Raw genomic sequence first — 19,092 nt, 5'->3', positions numbered from 1 at the left:
TCAATCAATGTGTATGGGATGATGATGAAGATGATAGAGTTGTAGGTGAAGTATTAGAAGGAAATGGATGTCGCTTCAAGCTATCATATCAAGAAAGAAGTGCAATACATTCCTTTATTCTTCAAAACACATCTTCATTCGATAAGTGGCGCAGGTAAAAAACAAATTACACAATAATTTATTTACTCAATTGCATTTACACATTTATATTATTAATCTTACTATTTGTACGCCATTATTTTATATAGAAAATATGAAGAAGAGAATCAAACTTGGCTGCAACATCGACCTCAAAAGCGCAACCGCCATTATTTGATTGGAGGAGATTATTTTCCAAAATTTGAAGAATGGATTCTAATGCAATCAATGATTCAAAAGAAGGAGGTCACGATATAACAATAGAGGAAAGTGAACTTTCACAATCTCCACATTTATGGGCTATGAGTTTTAGTGGAATGTGGGCCTATGGTAGTCACTTAAGAGTGGAAGAAAAAGACAAAGGAAAGACTAATTGTGATTGTGTTGTTAGTGCTGAATTTGTTCATGGAAATGAGAAGAAATTTTATGTTGGATTCATCCAAGATATTATTCAAGTGGATTTTGGTGAAAATAGTCCTATATTATTAAAATATAAGTGGATCCGACCATCCGTGGTACAATTTGATGAGTATGGATTTGTGCGTGCAAATACACGACAATTTTTATTAGAGATAGATGTGTCGTAAGTTTCCTCTCTTCAAATTAACCAGTCATTTCTAATTGACGATGTTAGAAGCCCGGGATGGTCTTATGTCATTCAAACAGAGTCTCATTCAAAATGAAAATTCATGGAAGTTGTCGATATAATGCCTGATGGGCAATATGCTAATTTACAAGAAACATTCAAAGAAGTGGATGAAGACAATGAGAGACTGTTTGAAGAAGAAATTTTGATTACAAATAAAGAAATTAGGAGAGATAATGTATTACATTTCTCAAATGAGGACGAGGAAGAAAATCAAGTAGATGCAGACACTAGTGATCAAGATTCTGATCTCACTAGCAATCAAGATGAATATTGATGAGCCCCATTTTATGAATTTTTATTTAAGACTTTTATGTTGTTTTAAGACTGTTTTATGTTGTAAGGATATAAAACTTCTAACTAATACTTGTTTGAAAGCTTTAATGTTTTAAAAAGTTACTATATGAATATGTTAGCTTTAATCTTTGTAACCATGCTAAAGTGTGAAACATATTCAATCTTTGTAACCATGCTAAACTATGACTATCAGTTGTGCCTTATAACAGTAATGACTACAAGACAAAGATTTGATAAAATGTCTTTGTAGATAGCCATTATATTAGACTGTACTTTACTCTATCTTTTTATCATGGTCTGCTCTGCATCTATTGGGACTTATATACAATGACAATCTCTTAGCTCTTTGACTATCATTGTATAAATTGTTACTCCCTTATACCTGCTCTAGATGATTCACTATTCTATGTATCAAACTATGATTCACTGAGATATGCTTTGTGAACTGCTCGGTTTGATGAGCTAATTATACATTATTGTTTATTTGGACATCAGGAAATGAGGAAAAAGAATTTAAGGCACAAATTAGATGACAGTGATCATATTTTTGAAGTTCCAATCACAAATTATGAGCGCTCTCATCAAGAACGTGTGGCAAAAAATAATGATTTTTTTATCGCATCTAGGTTTGACAAACAAGCAAGTTGTAAATCCACTAAGTAGTATATTATTTGTTTAATTCTATTTAATGAAATTTATAGGCAAGAGTTTTATGTACATAAGACATGATGTGATATAATGTTTTGTTTTTCAGCCAAGAAAAACAGTGCAGAGAAAAAGCAGAGAAAAAACAAAAAGAAAGTAAAGATACATTGCGGCCAACTTGTAGAAGCCAATGTTTTTGCGATTCAACAAATGTACTTGGTGAAAAATATAGTTATGGTGATGTGCAATATCGCAAAGCACATGGTGATGTGCAGCCTGATATACCACATGGTGATGTGCAACCTAATATACCACATAGTGATCTCTTAACACAAAGTCTAAGAGAAATTATTGAAAAACAAGAGAGAAAAGGAACAATCAATTTGCAGATGATTTATTCAAGTTTAAAGGATGTGTTTGAAGTGAAATCTCCAGAGATCACTACTGATCTATCTACTCATGCCACACATAATATGGCAGAGGAGCATGAAGTTCTAGTGGCTTAGAGTGAAGCTGTTACATCTGCAACTTTTGATGGAAGTACTGGATCATCTAGAAATATTGGTAGTGGTTTAACAGAAGATGTGACCACTTTTGTTAAAAGAAAGAGATTGAGTCAAGATTTATATAGATATGTAGAGAAGAATGCAAAAGAAAGAAAATCAGAAGGGAAGAAGGCGTTCTTGGTTGAGGTGTTAAGAGATGGTGAAACCATTGGGCAAAATGCTGCAAGGTGAGCCACTGAGTTGGGCATAAGATGTAGGGCCCATTTGGATATATGTAAATCAAATTTTGTAGACCAAGATCCACAAAGTGTGGAAAATGTTATTCAAAAAATGGAAAATGCCTTTGACACTATTGGTGGACAAATCTCAAGAAAATATTATAAAAGCAAGATGAAAATTTTGATGAACAATTTTACACAATTGTAGAAAAGAAATCATGGAGGGAAAAGAGAGGTCTGACTACTCCACTCTATCTCCAAAACAGTGGGAGGCATTGAAAAAAAGCACGCGTTCTGAAGAATATTTGACAATGAGTCACAAAGGCAAGAGAGCAAGAGATAATGTGAGCGTTGGATATATGTCATTTGGCCTAGGTGGGTTGCAAGCCAAAATGGACAAATTAGGAGTAAGTGTATGTATTTTTGGTTCAATCTACATTATGTTATTTAATTAATTTTTTTTTGGACTGACTATATGTTAAAGTTGACATTGTATTTTAGGTGGAAAATAGTAATAGAGAAGCGGGTAGTATGAAGTGCAAATCTAGTTCGTCCACAAAGATTTCACATCCATCTGTTGAACTCCCACTAAGAGCCTCACAAAATCATGTCAACTCAAATGAAGGGTTAGAAGATATAATGAGTTGCTTACACAGTCTCAATGAGAAAGTTTTGTAATTGGCTGCCTCTGTCAAGCCTATAATTTCTGCATGGAATGATCATGATTCCATGGATTCAGATCATGTAATAGTCTATCCCTCAATATTTTGATTATCACCTATATCATCTTTATATTGTATTTTGAATATGTATGCAAATGTATTTTGATCATATATAGAACAACAAATCTATGAAATTTTGCCTTTTGTTGACTATTTTAAAATGAATTACTCCTCATATGGATAATTTTTTAAACTACATGCAGAGAAATTTTATCAAAGAAACAAAAAAACAAAAACACCTTGATGCCAATAGAGTTGCTGATATTGATAGTGATGATTATGAATTCAAGCAATATGTGAATGATATTCATAGCAGTAGCTGTGCTCAACTTGAGGTTAGTGCTATGAAACCTTTAGTTTTCTTTTGTCTTTTAGTACTTGTGTTTTCTTTTGTGCCAACATACTTCTGATGATCAAATTGAATATTTAATCAATTTAAAGATAACATTCACTGTAATCTCCCTACTTTGAAATATAATTTAATAAAAAATAATAATAATATATAATCATAATACATAAGAAATTAGTATGCTTATAGTCTAAACCATGTTATTACTGCCAGTACTTAAGAATATGGGAATGAGATGTTCCAAAGAGGGGCAATCTAAATCCAAGCAATAGGTTGTCCCAAGAGAGGGTGGGGATCAATGACCCATAAGCCTTGATGGTATAGACCCAAGATAGGTAAGGGCTTGGATCTATAAACTTTGAGGGAACCTATTGTATTTGGTCTCTTAGCGCTTTGGTAATATACATATTCTCCTCCTTCCTTAAAGCTGAAGTAGTAACAGAGGTTGGTACATTGATTTAAGAATTAGGGATTAGGGATGAAAGAATTAATTATCTAGTATGATAAATTGATAATTTATTCTTTAATGATTGATAAATAATTTGAACTATGACAACATCTAATAGGGAACATTACAAAATCTGCAGCCCCTATGCACAACACAAGTTTGCAACTCAGTCCTAGAGCATGATGAATGGGAAATTAATGGACATATTGTATTTAAGTTTGATCATTTGACATATAACAAAGACAATCTATATGAACCATTTAATTAACACTATTTTTTATACTTTTTTTGACTATTAGATAAGCTTCCATACATGAGGCTAATCACTGATAATTGATCTGTGCAATACAAATAAGGTTTTTTTGATTATTTTTACTGGTATTTGTGGTTAAATTGGCCCAAAGCAAGCAATTGCCATTTGCATATTCAGGTGGCATGATTAGAAGTCAACAATTAGAAACAATGCCATTATTTGCATACTTTGAAGGAATAATTAGACACAACAATTAATCATCATCCCCATAAGAGACAGAGAGAAGACTGATAACATAATTTTATAGTTGTATCAGGGAAAATAGAATGGTATTTCCATAATATTAACTAGAACATTGTCATTGCATAATTTCAGACATAGAAAATATATTATATGTTATCAGTATGATAGGGACCATACATTATGAGTTCTTGAGTATCACTTTCATCGTAAACCAATAATAGTTGTAGATCATATATCGCTCTAGATATCAACTGTACCAATTAGAGGGATAAATATATTGATATAACAGATTATAACCATCATTCTTAGTGTAAGTGGTAACTACTATTGTATATATTAGATCTCATGAAGGTTTTGAGTTAATTACTTTAAAAAAGAAGTCATCTATGATTAAATAATTCCTTATTCTTAAGAATTCATAAGGGACATTACATTCACCAGCATTCCACACCAAAAAATTCAAGTAACCTTATCTATTGTAGATAATATCACAAGGAATTGATACCCATGACAATATGTTCTACAACTTGCACAAAAGAAAGCAAAGTCTATTGTGTGGCATTAGCAAAGTCTTGATAAATTCTTGCAGAGATCTAAAACTATTTGATGATGACTAGTATTACAAAACCTTCTCATATATATGAGAATCACAAGTCTTTTGAAATGAAGGGGTGCACCCCTTTTAAACTAAACAACTATAGTTTATTAAACTTAGACATAAATAAATTAAGTATGCCAATATGATTGATATAATCATCATCCTGGTAACACTGGAAGTCTGAGGTCCATTTCTTCATTGCCCTCTCCATGGTATAGGATCTCTCTATCATCTGGATCACATATGGAGCTAGATCCCCATCCTCATTGACTAGTCATTTGGTTGTGCTCATGAAAACTATCAATTGAAGTTGCCAGTCTCCCAATGACATGAGTTCTCCATCATGGAACATGGCTGGAAATTGGATCGATTGTTCATTCTTCAAGAATTGGATGGAATTTTTCAACTTGTCCCTGAATTCATCGTGTGCCTTCAGCAGGGTATCTGCTTCATTCTTATCCTCTGGAGTCATAGAGATGTGAGTGGTCATGATCTTCTAGATCCGTTCGTGCAACCTCATATGCTTTGTGTATGCTTTGATGGTACCAATGCGCATCTTCCAGAAGTCTTCAAAATACTTTAGCATAACCTTAAAATGAGCATCAACTATGTCATCACCAAGCTTGATAGTGCGAACATGTGCATCTTTGAGCAATCTATTCCCCTTCTCGCTCTTATACTTCCAATGTGAAGCATCCTAGATTGTTTCAAGTATATCTTTATCAGTTTCATAAGTAGCAAGTCCAACCTCTGCAATCCATGGGGCCGATTCCAATTGTAATGCCTTATCTTGCCAATATTGTTTCTCTTCCCGTGCTTTCTCATAAAGGCCTTTGACAGTTTGGTTTTCCCTCACCAAGAACTCAACTTGTTCTTTGTTTATCTTCGCAACATCAAGGTTTAACTGGGCACTAATCCTAGGGTCTATTTTTCCAACATGATGGATCATGAGGTGGCCAAATGCTTCATCTGTGTCTACCAGTAGGGGTCTCTTGTCTCTTGGATATAGAGTCCATAGCAACAAGGCCTTCTTCTCTGGATCATACCCTGAACCGATAAAGATCCTATCAACCTCCTCTGGTAACAATTGCTTGTCATTGTGCTTCTTTTGGCTGAAGCTGTCAAACATAATATAAGCTTTCATTTCCCACCCAGGGTAAATTATCACACCAACATCCTTGAGGAGCTGTCTTCCTTTTTCAAGGGTCATTTCTCTTTTCTCAGTATTGATTTCCTCCTGCAACATTCGTAGAGTGTCTTCCTCTGTCATGTTTCCCATTTGCTTCTTGATCATCCTACCTTTGTCTTGATATAAGAAGATTTCAAACTCAAGAGTGTTAACAAACTCTTGATCTGAAACAAATTCCTCATGCTCAAGGATTCTGACATCATCAATTTCCATCTCGTAGGGCTGTCCTATTGCTAGATCCATGTGGTGATCAAGTCCAAACCCAACAGGTGGCATATATTCTTCTATGTTAACAAATTCACCAGTGGATTTAGGGGATAAGCAGGCAATGGGAGTAGTCTCCCTAGGACCTTTAATCCTTTCTCTAAAGACATACAATGACACTACATTATCTAGAATCTCCAATTCACGAGACATTAGTTTGTTCGCTTTGGCCACGGGGTCGTCAATTGCTTTGGCCACGGGGTTCCCTTTATAGTCGCAGATGGTTTGCATTTGTGGGTCCTACTTGTCTACCAATTTTGTTATCGGCTCTACATTCACAAAGATGTTGGGATGACAAGTCTCCCTAGATTCAGCTTCCAAATATTGCACATTGGTTCTTCTGCAAACCTTCTATCATAGCTAAAAATGAACAATTCATTCCCTCGAACATCTATCCAAATGTCCCCTATATTTTCAAATCTATCTTCCAATCCATCATCATCGTTCTTAATCTTTCTAGACCGGTGACTTGAGAGAGGGAATTGGTCTATTAGGTCCTAGTCTAAGGGTTGGCCTTCCTTTTTTTGTCATTTTGTCTTTTCTTCTTTGGTTTCAAGAGGGTGAGGCTCTTTGTTCTTCTTTGTTTTAGCTTTCCTAGATGATGAAGCTTCCATCTTTATGTTCATTTCAAAAGAATACAAGAAATTTTGAGAAACACTTATAGTTTTTACTTCTTTCCGTGAAGAACTCTGTGACCCCTGTTGCACTAGTTCCTTCTTTCCGCGAAAAAATTATCTGCCTGAACAATTTTGGTATCCGAGTAGTTTGATTACTTCTGGTACTGCAACAATCATTAAGAAATGTGTTTTGAATTTATGATGATGTGACTCATTTGGATTCGTGTAATATTTCCTAGCGGATTGATTGTGCTTTTTTGCTGATTTTTGCCTTTTGATGCATGAGCGTGCCACATCTCCCAAAGGCAACTCTTATTTGATGAAACATACCCCTTCGATGACTTTCTTTTCATGTTCTTCGATGCCCTAGTTTCATCGATGCCCATCTTTAGTATAGACCCAACACTATTTATTTTGTTTTGATGAAACTCTCTCTTCGCTCAAGTGTTTTCACCTTTTATCGATATGCATTTTCTATCGACAACCATATTTTGATGAGGCATCCATTAAATTCATCGATATTGGATTTTTGATGAAAGGTCCCATTTTTCCATGCACTCTAATGCTTTACTCGACAACTTGTTTTTATCGAAACCCTTTTACTTCGATGAGATTTCATTCCATTTCATCGATTTGTGATTCTGGCCAGAGGGCCCCACTTCATATCCACTTCGTTGAGTCTCATGCTTCGACATATGCTTTTGGGATTTCACCGAGATGTCCTTTTCATCGATGAGACCATCTCTATGAGACTGTGCCTATTTTCATCAAACTGGATACTTCGATGGAACTCAGTCTTTCAATAGATACTTTGAGGGTCAAGCTGATGTGCTTGTGTCACTTTCTTTTTGTTTTGATGGAACATGCTGCTTTGATAAGTTGTTTACCCATTCATCGAAACCCTTGTTTTATTGACGAGTTCCTTTTGCTAAAATTTTGCTTGATTCCATCGCAATACATATTTCGATGAAGCTTTGCCTTCGCCAAGAGTTCATTCGATTCTTCCGACATCATCCTTTCGTCGAAAAAGTTTGCTTCGGCAAGATCATTGTTATTTTCATCGATGTTGGGTTTTCGATGACATTTTAGTGTCACTAGGTGCCTTTTTGATTTCCTCGACATCGCTCTTTGACTGAAAGGCTTTTCTGGTTACATTTTAATGCCTCTCAGGTTACCCTAATGAGGGCTTTACAACCTTCCACTAAAATGTGAATATCTTAGCCAATACGTAATGAAATCACGTGATTCAAAAGCCAAAATGAAGTGGATTCACATCTCCATCCAACCCAATAGGTTTAAGAACCTAACACTAAGTCTATGACATGAAATAATGCCTATAATCAGACTATTATGTAGAATAATATAAGAAAGTGTGTACAAAAAACAACTTTTACTGACATTGCAGTATTTCTTATAATTGTATGACTATTACAGTGAATTCATAACTTTGGTCTGCTAGATGTCTTTTTTTTCAGCTATAGAATCATTGCAATTTTTTTGAAATTTTCTTTTGTAGTTATTTTAACACACATACTATTAAATTAATGGTTGTTTTATTATGCAAATGAGGGTAATCATTACATATGTATTAATATAACGTGTTATTTTTTCTTTTTTTAGAAACGCACTGATAAATTCAATGAAGGTGATAAAGTTAGGCTGTTGGATCCATTTAAATAGTGTTTCTATTGGCATTGGGAGGATTCACTCCCTATCTATTCTACATGGAGTAAACTTAAAAGGAACAGGCGACGCAAATGTGAAGATTTTAACGATCACAGGTAACATACCTCTTCCTTATGAAGACAAAATAGATGGAGCCGTCCGTCTGAAAGAGAAAGAGGGAACCTTCGCAAGGTGGCCATTAAAATATTTGTAGAAAATGATATAGTTTAATATGTTTATCATGTTTCTTATTGTTTTATGCAGTACTTTGAATATTTTGAAAGAGTTGGAAACTCTTAGACAACTTTGACATTTTTGATTATATTTACATATATACCCTTAGACAGATTTGTTATCTTATAACTTGATTTATATATACATATTTGCATTATATTTTTTTATTGCAGATTACCTTGTTTGTCATGATGTTCAATCAATCTTTTAATTCTAACATATAGCTTGTTCGCATATGTAATTGTAGCGTCCTAAAATTGTGACACTTGCAATTTCGATTGCATTTCGGTCTTCACGATGGCGACGCAACACGCAACCTGAATGGAGACCCCGAAACCTGATTACGACACTAAAAACTGCATTTTTCAAGCACCCTGGCCTGAACCTCCTTGCACCCTGCTGTCCCGGGAGGTGGGACCAGAGCGCCCAGCGCCCCGGTCCTTCAGGACCAGGGCGCCCAGCGCCCTAGTCCCTGGGTCCTATTTTGGGCCCGGTCTCCTAAGGGGTCTCAGGTCTTTTTGTTTGCAAATTGGAAATTACATTCCTTGGTCGGCCTAAGGTCGGGAAAATCAGTCTATCAGCCCTAAATGACAAGTATATAAACTACATTTTTTCTCTCTCATTTGGCATGAAGAGGATATGGGTACAAAGCGTGGAAACTATACTCAAGCATTCAAGCATTCAAAGCATTCAAACATTCAAGCATTCATTCCAAGTCTCCATTCAAGGCTAAGTGTTGCATTCAAGACAAGGATTCAACCATTGAAGAGGAGATCACATACTACATGCTACAACATACAACATGCAACATCTATACCTTCGCACATAAGGATACAAACATCCTTAGAACAAGGTATTAGTACTTGTTTTACAGTCATTTACATTTACAGCACTTGCTCATTTCTTGGTTAATTCCAAAACCGGGGTTTGACCTAAAGGCAAACCCCTAATCCCTAACCCCCCAATCGTCTTCTCTTTTCTATGTGTAGGTTGCAGGTATGCGGCTGAAATTGAAGATCTGGAATCCTTGTGCAGAGACGAACAGATCCCCCTTCGTTTCGCGGATTTTTCGGAGGACCGTGGCGCCGGGCGCCATCGTCCCAACAACTTTTGCTCAAATTTGCAGGACAGCGCCGTATCGACATTTTACTGCTAATTCCAGGTCCGCAGCTTCATACTGTATTCCTATCTCAGTTTATAAAGCGAATCTTTGTCACTTTCTATGCATACCTAGCTCAATTCTTCTATGCACATTCTTTACAAAAGAGGGTAGCCTTGCTGTCATAACCCTTGAAACACATTTAGCATCCAATCTTGAATTGTGTGGGATTGGATCTTGTGAGTTTTAACCCCTCTTTTGAATGTAAAGTCTCTCCCCTAAGTGAAAACCATCAACCCTAGTGAATCTCCCTTCTCTCTCCTTGGAGTTGGAAGAGGGGAGAGCAACTAGGGTTCGATCGCGATTTTCCGCTTTACATTTTGGTGAACCTGACGTGAACATCCTTTCTGATTATTCATGCTTAGATCTGAAAATTGATTCCCTGATTACATTTCCATGTTTGATCTTTTGCGAAATTTTAGAGGTGATTGCATAACAACCCTAAATTTTCTTTTTAGTAATTAAACTTGTGAAATGTTTAATTGTTGATGCTTGTTTCAGATCTGCCCTTCTATTACAAATTATCAATTCATATCTATGCTTTAATTTTGAAAATTAAGTGGTTAAGTGTCAAAACCCTAATTTTTGAAACCCTCTTGATTCAACCTTTGTCCGACAATTTCACCGATCAAAACATCTCCAAATCAGCTGTAACTTTGGATTCCGCAATAAAATCACAATATCTTTCATCCCTGAAAATTTGGAAAAAAGTTGCGAGGACCGTGTGCACTCCGAGCGCCATCGTCCCCGACATTTTTTCCGAAATTTCAGGAGCGAGATCTTACTGTATTTTCCTGCTAAAATCCAGAATTTTGGCTGATTTTATCAATTTTAACACCTTCAAAATTACAGTCAAAGTTGGTCTTGTGATTGCTTGGATTAAGGCTTTTAAACATTCAAAAATCATCGAAATTGAAATTTTGTGTCAAAATTGTGTTCTTACTGTCCTAAATCTGAAAAGTGTGTTTGCATTCATTCGAAATTTTAGTGCTTTATTCAAATTCTTACAATTTGTGACTTTTGAAATTAAATGCTTAATTACAACAACTTTAATTTCCGCTTTCAAAATTGAATTTTGCGTGAAATTGAGTCAATTTTTAAATTTCAAAATTTGCATTGCTCTTGACATTCCCTCTAAAATCATAAAATTCAAAATTTCAGTTTCCCTCTCTTTTTCAAAATTCAAATTTTGCATTTTTTGACAATCTTGATAGGATTCAATTTTGAATTTGCAACTTTAATTTGGCCTATCTACAGATTGTAAAATCACTCAATTTTTTCAGATTGGCTTTAAAATCATCATACCTTTCATCACTGCAAATTTCAAAAAAAGTTGCAAGGACCGTGTTGCACTCCGAGCGCCACGGTCCTGGACATTTTTTCCGAAATTTTGGGAGACTATCGTGATTGCATTTAACAGCTTAAATCCAGAAGATTGGCTGATTTTATTGAAAATTCCTACCTCTAAATTCAAAATCTTCTCTCTCTTTCTAGTGCATGAGTTTTACAACAATAAGCCCTACTTACACTATTCCCGTTAGACGAAGCCGTAGAATTAAGTCTTTCCGAGGTTTAATTACCGAGGAGATGGAACCTAATTTGAATAGCCTTTTTAACGAGGACATGGGTAATTCCTCTAATCCTCCTAACGATGAAGAAGCTCTCCATGAGGTTTCTGTAGAACAACTTTCGAAATTGGATAACCAATTTGACGATTTTCACCAATGGATGTCTCATGAGTATCCCGATAGTCAAGCTCTTCCTTTAATTGAGGGTCTAAAACGTATGCTTCAAAGTGATAAGAATGGAATTGATATTTTGCGTGGTATTGCACACATTGTGGATTCAAATGTGATGCCTATGAAGAGTTGTGCTGAAAATTTAGGTTATACACAACCTCCTACTCAAGTCAATCATTCTATTCCTTTGATGACTTCTATTGCTAGCATACCTACCTTTACATCAAACATAATGGCTACTTCTACACAAGACATTCCTCCTGTGATCACCAGTCATGGGGGCAATCCTTCTTCTTCAATTAACCCTCTTCCTTCATTCAATCTGACTTCTTCATTCATTCCTTCAATGAGTGTTCCTATTACATCTTCACAAATGAACATGACGCAAGGGGGCAATTCATTTAACCATTCTATTCCTCCTTGTAGTGTTCCTCCTGTCCAATCATCCCCTATGACTGACTATCATAGAGTCCCACCACCTTACTCTCTACCTTCTTTCAATAACATCACACCTCCATCTCAATCTAACACACCTAATATGAACTCTTCGACTGAAGCGACCATTAACAATCTTGCACAAACTGTCTCTTCCTTACAGCAACAAATTGCCTCTATGAATCAATCTAAGTTTAGTGTGCCCACATTTGATGTTGCGAGCCCACTTTCTCTTGACATTGTTCGAGCTATCCCTCCTAAACATGTTGAAATCCCGCATTTGGAACTTTATAATGGTAAAGGTGATCCTCTAACACATGTTAAGACTTTTCAAACAATTTGTACTGATTTTGCTTATGACCAAAGGTTGCTTGCAAAACTGTTTACTAGAACATTAAGAGACAAAGCCCTACAATGGTATTGCTCATTGCCGTCCTATTCTATTACTTCTTTCGAACAACTTGCAAATGCTTTCATTCAACAATTTCAAAACAATATAAGTCCTAAAGTTACTTTGATTGATTTAATGCATTGTAAACAAGGTGTTAAAGAAAAAGTGACTGATTTCATTGGTAGATATAAGCATTTGTATGCTCAAATTTCTTTTCCAGTGCCTGACAATGATATTCAAAGAATCTTTATTTCTAATTTACAAAAAGATATTCGAGACAAACTTCTGTTTTCTGAGTTTACTTCTTTCCAACAGTTGTGTGCCACTCTTCACAATTATCAACTGACTGTGAGTCAAATGGAACAATCACATCCTATGGCTCCGAGTGATAAGGGTGATAGCAGTCAACAACCATTTGGGAAGTTTAAACCGAACAGAGATTCCATCAAATTCAATGAAAACATCATCAACAACAATGTGAATGCAGCATTAGGTGTGCCTCCTATTTCTAAATTTTTCAAAAAAGAAAGAAAGTATACTCCTTTGAATGAATCATTGCATAGTATTATGAATAAGTTATTGGAACAAAATGTGCTTACTCTTCCTCCTATAAGACAAATTGATCCTGCAAAGATTACTTCACCTTATTTTGATAACAAAGCTTTTTGTCAATTTCATCGTCAGCCTGGGCATGATACTGAAAAATGTTTTTCTTTAAAGGGTAAAATTCAAGATTTGATTGATAATAATACTATTTCTGTTTCTGGAGTGAATGATAAAGGCAACACATCTGTAGCTCCTCCTAACCAAAATCTTCAGATTTTCACTAATCCATTACCTTCTCATACCTCTAATGCAATTGAGGCTAATGATTCCTCTCTTTCATCTGATGGTCTTGTGTCTATGACTCCGAATGTGATTAACTTTGTAGAGCCGCAAGAAATCCCTAAAGAACCTTCCATCACGTTTGATTCCAGTGAAACCATTAGGGCACCTGATGGTCCTTTATACATAGTTGCAAAAGTCAAGAATACACCTTGTCGTGGAGTGCTTATTGATCCTTCGTGCATGGTTAATATCATTACTGAAGAATTTCTTTTTACTTTGCAATTGAATCAAGTGATTTATGACAAAACAGATGTGATTGTGAAACTATTTGATGCATTTTCTTCTCCTGCAATTGGTTCTATTACTTTACCTATTGAGGTCCATAACAAATCCCTTGATGTGAACTTTGCTATTATTCCATCTTCCGAACAATTTCGTGTGAAGCTTGGCTATTCTTGGCTATCTTCCATGAAAGCTATTGCTTCTCCTATTCACAAGTGTTTGAAATTTCCCCATAATGGTGAAATTGTTACTGTCAATCATAGTCTCTTTAAACCAGCTGAAAGAACTTCTAGTGTTCCTATTGATTACTTTTGGCCTAAACAATTCCAATCTCTTCCTCCGCGAAGTGATCATCTTTTCAAATCTTATCAAAAGTGGAAAACAGACATGATCCTATCTCTAAGTGAACCTAGAACACCTAAACTTGATATTCCTATCATTCTTGAGAAGGAAGTTCTTCCTTTGAAAGATAAAACTAATGTCTTTCCTCAAGAAGATTCCCAACCCATCCCTATGGATGTGACTATGTCTATATCTAATAAACTTCCTAAAAGTAGACCTATCCCTCCTCGTCATGATGGACTTGGTCTTCTTCCTAAACCAAATATTCCTCCTTTATATGGAGCAGTTCCTCCTCCTTTTTATAGAGAGAAGAGACCTTCTTCTTCTCCTATTATCCAGCCTAAGAGACCACAACCTAAACACCCAAGTGATAAGGATGAGAACATTCCTCCTCCTCAATCTTCTTCACTGCCTACTAAGACTTGACGAAATCGTTCTGCACGTGAACGTCGACGAAAGCGTCGTCTTAGGGCTCAAGCAGCTGCTTCTCAAACTTTACAATCTCCAAAGACACCTTCAACAAGCATTATTCCATTTTCTCCTAGCCGGAAATTGAGTCTAAATCTCCTAAACATAAGATGCATGATGGTCTTGATCCTGTGCGAGTTAAAAATCCTATTTTTATAAATCTTGATGATGATATAGATGAAAATGTTATTCATGATGAAAATGTTACTCCTCTTGCTTCTGATAGTGAATATAAACTTGTTGATATTGATAACCATTTATCTAATGAATTTTCTAAAGCACTTATCCTAGCTCCTAGACAAGAACAATGTGGCTCGGAACATGAACATAGCCCTTGTTTGGATCTTGTGATAGCTCCATCTACTGTGTTGGATGTTCCTCCTCTGGCATGTTCCCTGCCTTCCCGAAACATTGATCAGCAAGATCGGGGGGTAGATGACGTGCTAGACTAGTTACATTAGCATAGCAGATTCTCTCCTCCTCTCTTTTGTTACTTCTTCTATGTGTTATTCTCATTCTTCTATTTGTTGTCCTTAGTGTTGTCTACTTGAGGACGATGCAAAGCATTGAGATCTCTCGATCTCTCTCATGTTGACTCAAAAGACACATGTGTTCCCTTCTTCTAGGTGACCTTCCTTGATTGGGGAATGAAGAACAATTATGCATACATACATATGATATACATGAATTATCATACAGCATACTGACCCCGAGGAAAGCGAAGTCACCTTGTGCTTTGTGTTTTGTGTCTATTATCCTTGGGCTTATCTCACACTTGGGGGCTAAATCCTTGTGATAACGTGCTCCTTTCCTTTCTCATTCTTATATGTATCACTACCTTAAAGCAATCACCCCCGGTGAGGCGTGTGCGATCGCTTTAACGTAGGGGGGCATACATCCCATTCATATCTTTTCAAGATACTTGAAAATTTCTTGGCGAACTTAGCTTTGCCTTGAAAATTTTTCGTATTCTTTCTTGCATGACTCATAGTGAGGGAACCTTACTACTGACAGTCATGGTTCTCCCTCGTGATCTTCCCTTTTACTTTGTCAATCGAAGTCGTAAGATCCTTAGTCCACTGGGGGCTTGGTGTATCTTGCCTCCTTGACGTGGTGAAAGTCTTTCAATGATTGTTCCTTGTACTTTACCGGAAGTATGAGCATACATACTCCCGCTAAAGTGGGGGCTAAATGTAGCGTCCTAAAATTGTGACACTTGCAATTTCGATTGCATTTCGGTCTTCACGATGGCGACGCAACACGCAACCTGAATGGAGACCCCGAAACCTGATTACGACACTGAAAACTGCATTTTTCAAGCACCCTGGCCTGAACCTCCTTGCACCCTGCTGTCCCGGGAGGTGGGACCAGAGCGCCCAGCGCCCCGGTCCTTCAGGACCAGGGCGCCCAGCGCCCTGGTCCCTGGGTCCTATTTTGGGCCCGGTCTCCTAAGGGGTCTCGGGTCTTTTTGTTTGCAAATTGGAAATTACATTCCCTGGTCGGCCTAAGGTCGGGAAAATCAGTCTATCAGCCCTAAATGACAAGTATATAAACTACATTTTTTCTCTCTCATTTGGCATGAAGAGGATATGGGTACAAAGCGTGGAAACTATACTCAAGCATTCAAGCATTCAAAGCATTCAAACATTCAAGCATTCATTCCAAGTCTCCATTCAAGGCTAAGTGTTGCATTCAAGACAAGGATTCAGCCATTGAAGAGGAGATCACATACTACATGCTACAACATACAACATACAACATCTATACCTTCGCACATAAGGATACAAACATCCTTAGAACAAGGTATTAGTACTTGTTTTACAGTCATTTACATTTACAGCACTTGCTCATTTCTTGGTTAATTCCAAAACTGGGGTTTGACCTAAAGGCAAACCCCTAATCCCTAACCCCCCAATCGTCTTTGCTTTTCTGTGTGTAGGTTGCAGGTACGCGGCTGAAATTGAAGATCTGGAATCCTTGTGCAGAGACGAACAGATCCCCCTTCGTTTCGCGGATTTTTCGGAGGACCGTGGCGCCGGGCGCCATCGTCCCGACAACTTTTGCTCAAATTTGCAAGACAGCGCCGTATCGACATTTTACTGCTAATTCCAGGTCCGCAGCTTCATATTGTATTCCTATCTCAGTTTATAAAGCAAATCTTTGCCACTTTCTATGCATTCCTAGCTCAATTCTTCTATGCACATTCTTTACAAAAGAGGGTAGCCTTGCTGTCATAACCCTTGAAACACATTTAGCATCCAATCTTGCATTGTGTGGGATTGGATCTTGTGAGTTTTAACCCCTCTTTTGAATGTAAAGTCTCTCCCCTAAGTGAAAACCATCAACCCTAGTGAATCTCCCTTCTCTCTCCTTGGAGTTGGAAGAGGGGAGAGCAACTAGGGTTCGATTGCGATTTTCCGCTTTACAGTAATATTTTTATTTTCTTTTATGATCTAGTTCAAGTTTAATGTTATATTATTTTGGCATTATAAAATTATTAAATATACTATCAATAAATAAAAATGATTAAATATACTACCAGTGTATGTAAATATATGACTAAAATAATGACTATGATGACTAAATAAATGACCATTTAACAACAATCAATGATTAAATTAATGATTCAATATATAACTAAAGTAATGACTAAATAATTTATTAATATGACTAAATAAATGACCAAAGAACAACAATCAATGACTAAATTAATGATTAAATATATGACTAAATTAGTGACTAAATATATGACTAAATTAGTGACTATCATGACTAAATAAATGACCAAATAACAACAATCAATGATTAAATTAATGATTAAATATATGACTAAATTAGTGACTAAATATATGACTAAATTAGTGACTAAATATATGACTAAATCAATGACCAAATCGATGACCAAATCAATGACCAAATCAATGACCAAATCGATGATCAAATGGATCAATCAAAACAACTAGTGGTCACATGACCAAATTGATTTTTGAATGGAAATAAACTACTAGTGGTCACGTGATCAAATTTAGTCATTTATATATAATTTTGGGTAGTTGTTTTAGTCATATATTGCTGTTTTTGTACTAGTGATCATTTCATGCTTTCGCAGTTTTCTTTGCTTGTTTGGCCTTTGCTTTTATGGATTTTTAGAGTAGGTCAAGATAATAATCCTGACATACATCCAAACTAGTTTTGTATGTATGCCGTTATTGTTATCTCACCCTGCACTATGGATGTGTGTCGAGTATTTAAGCCTAACATACATCATGTTATGCTTGTCGATGTCCTAGTTTAGGTGTGTGTCGGGGTTGTAAGCCTGACACACACCGAAGCCCTAGGTTTCAATGTGTGTTAGGTTTACCCCCAACTGACATCAATTTTTTTTAAATGCTTTTCCCAAGTGGTGGATGGCAGAGTCATGACCTTGTCATGCACTAAAGCCTTACCCAGCTGTGCCTGTCAGGGCCTTGGCTCTGCCATACACCATTCTTTGCACCTTTTCCTTTCTTAGAATTTTTGTGCAAGTGTTTTGGTAGGTGCAAATTAGGGTTGTAACCCTAATTTGCACCATGGTGATTTCTTAGGTTTAAGGTGGGGTTACAACCCAGATTAGCACCTAAGATAATTTTTTCTTTCCAATGTGCTTTTAACATAAGCACATATCAGACTTGTAAGTCCAACATGCACTTATGATTGTTAATCCTCCCCAAGTGCATATAAGCCCGATATGCACCGTTTGAGATTTTTTTTATCTTGCCAAGTGTAAATTAGACTTCTAAGTCCAATATGCACTTTCTTTGAGTTTTTCACTAGTTTTTAGTGCAAATCAGACTCTAAAGTCCGATTTACACTGGATGCACACACTTGCAAATTGAAAATATAAATTCAATTTGCACTCATTCAGAGACTTTTGTTCTATCAATTGGTATTTTGTAATCCTTGTAAGGAGGCTAATTGGCTCAAATACATGGTGATGACCTTTTTAAAATATCACAGTGCAATCATACTCAAATGATGAAGCCATCACGAAGCAATAGAACAACGAAATTCAAGAAGAAAGACCCACATCCATTCTTTCCTCCTTCATATGTATCATTCAACATTGAAAACATAAGAGATATAGAGATATGGCACATTGATCTATAAGAATTCTTGAAAAGGTTAAAGAGATGCCAGTGTCCTACAAAATGGAGGCAACCATCAATAGTGACATTCACTTGGTTGCGACCTTTCCTATGTTAGCACAAAACCTTGAATTTGTGTTAGCCCTTAATAACAGATATGTGATGGTATGATGAAAGAATAAGTATCCGATATATTACTCAAGGGGGGGGGGTGAATCAATAAATAGAAAAACTGATACACACTTCTGAATCTCAATCTCAATCACACAAAGTAAACTTTTCAAATGAAATA

This window comes from Cryptomeria japonica, chromosome 1 (genome assembly GCF_030272615.1).
Source record: "Cryptomeria japonica chromosome 1, Sugi_1.0, whole genome shotgun sequence".
Classification (NCBI taxonomy): Eukaryota; Viridiplantae; Streptophyta; class Pinopsida; order Cupressales; family Cupressaceae; genus Cryptomeria; species Cryptomeria japonica.
This window is presented reverse-complemented; position numbering follows the sequence as displayed.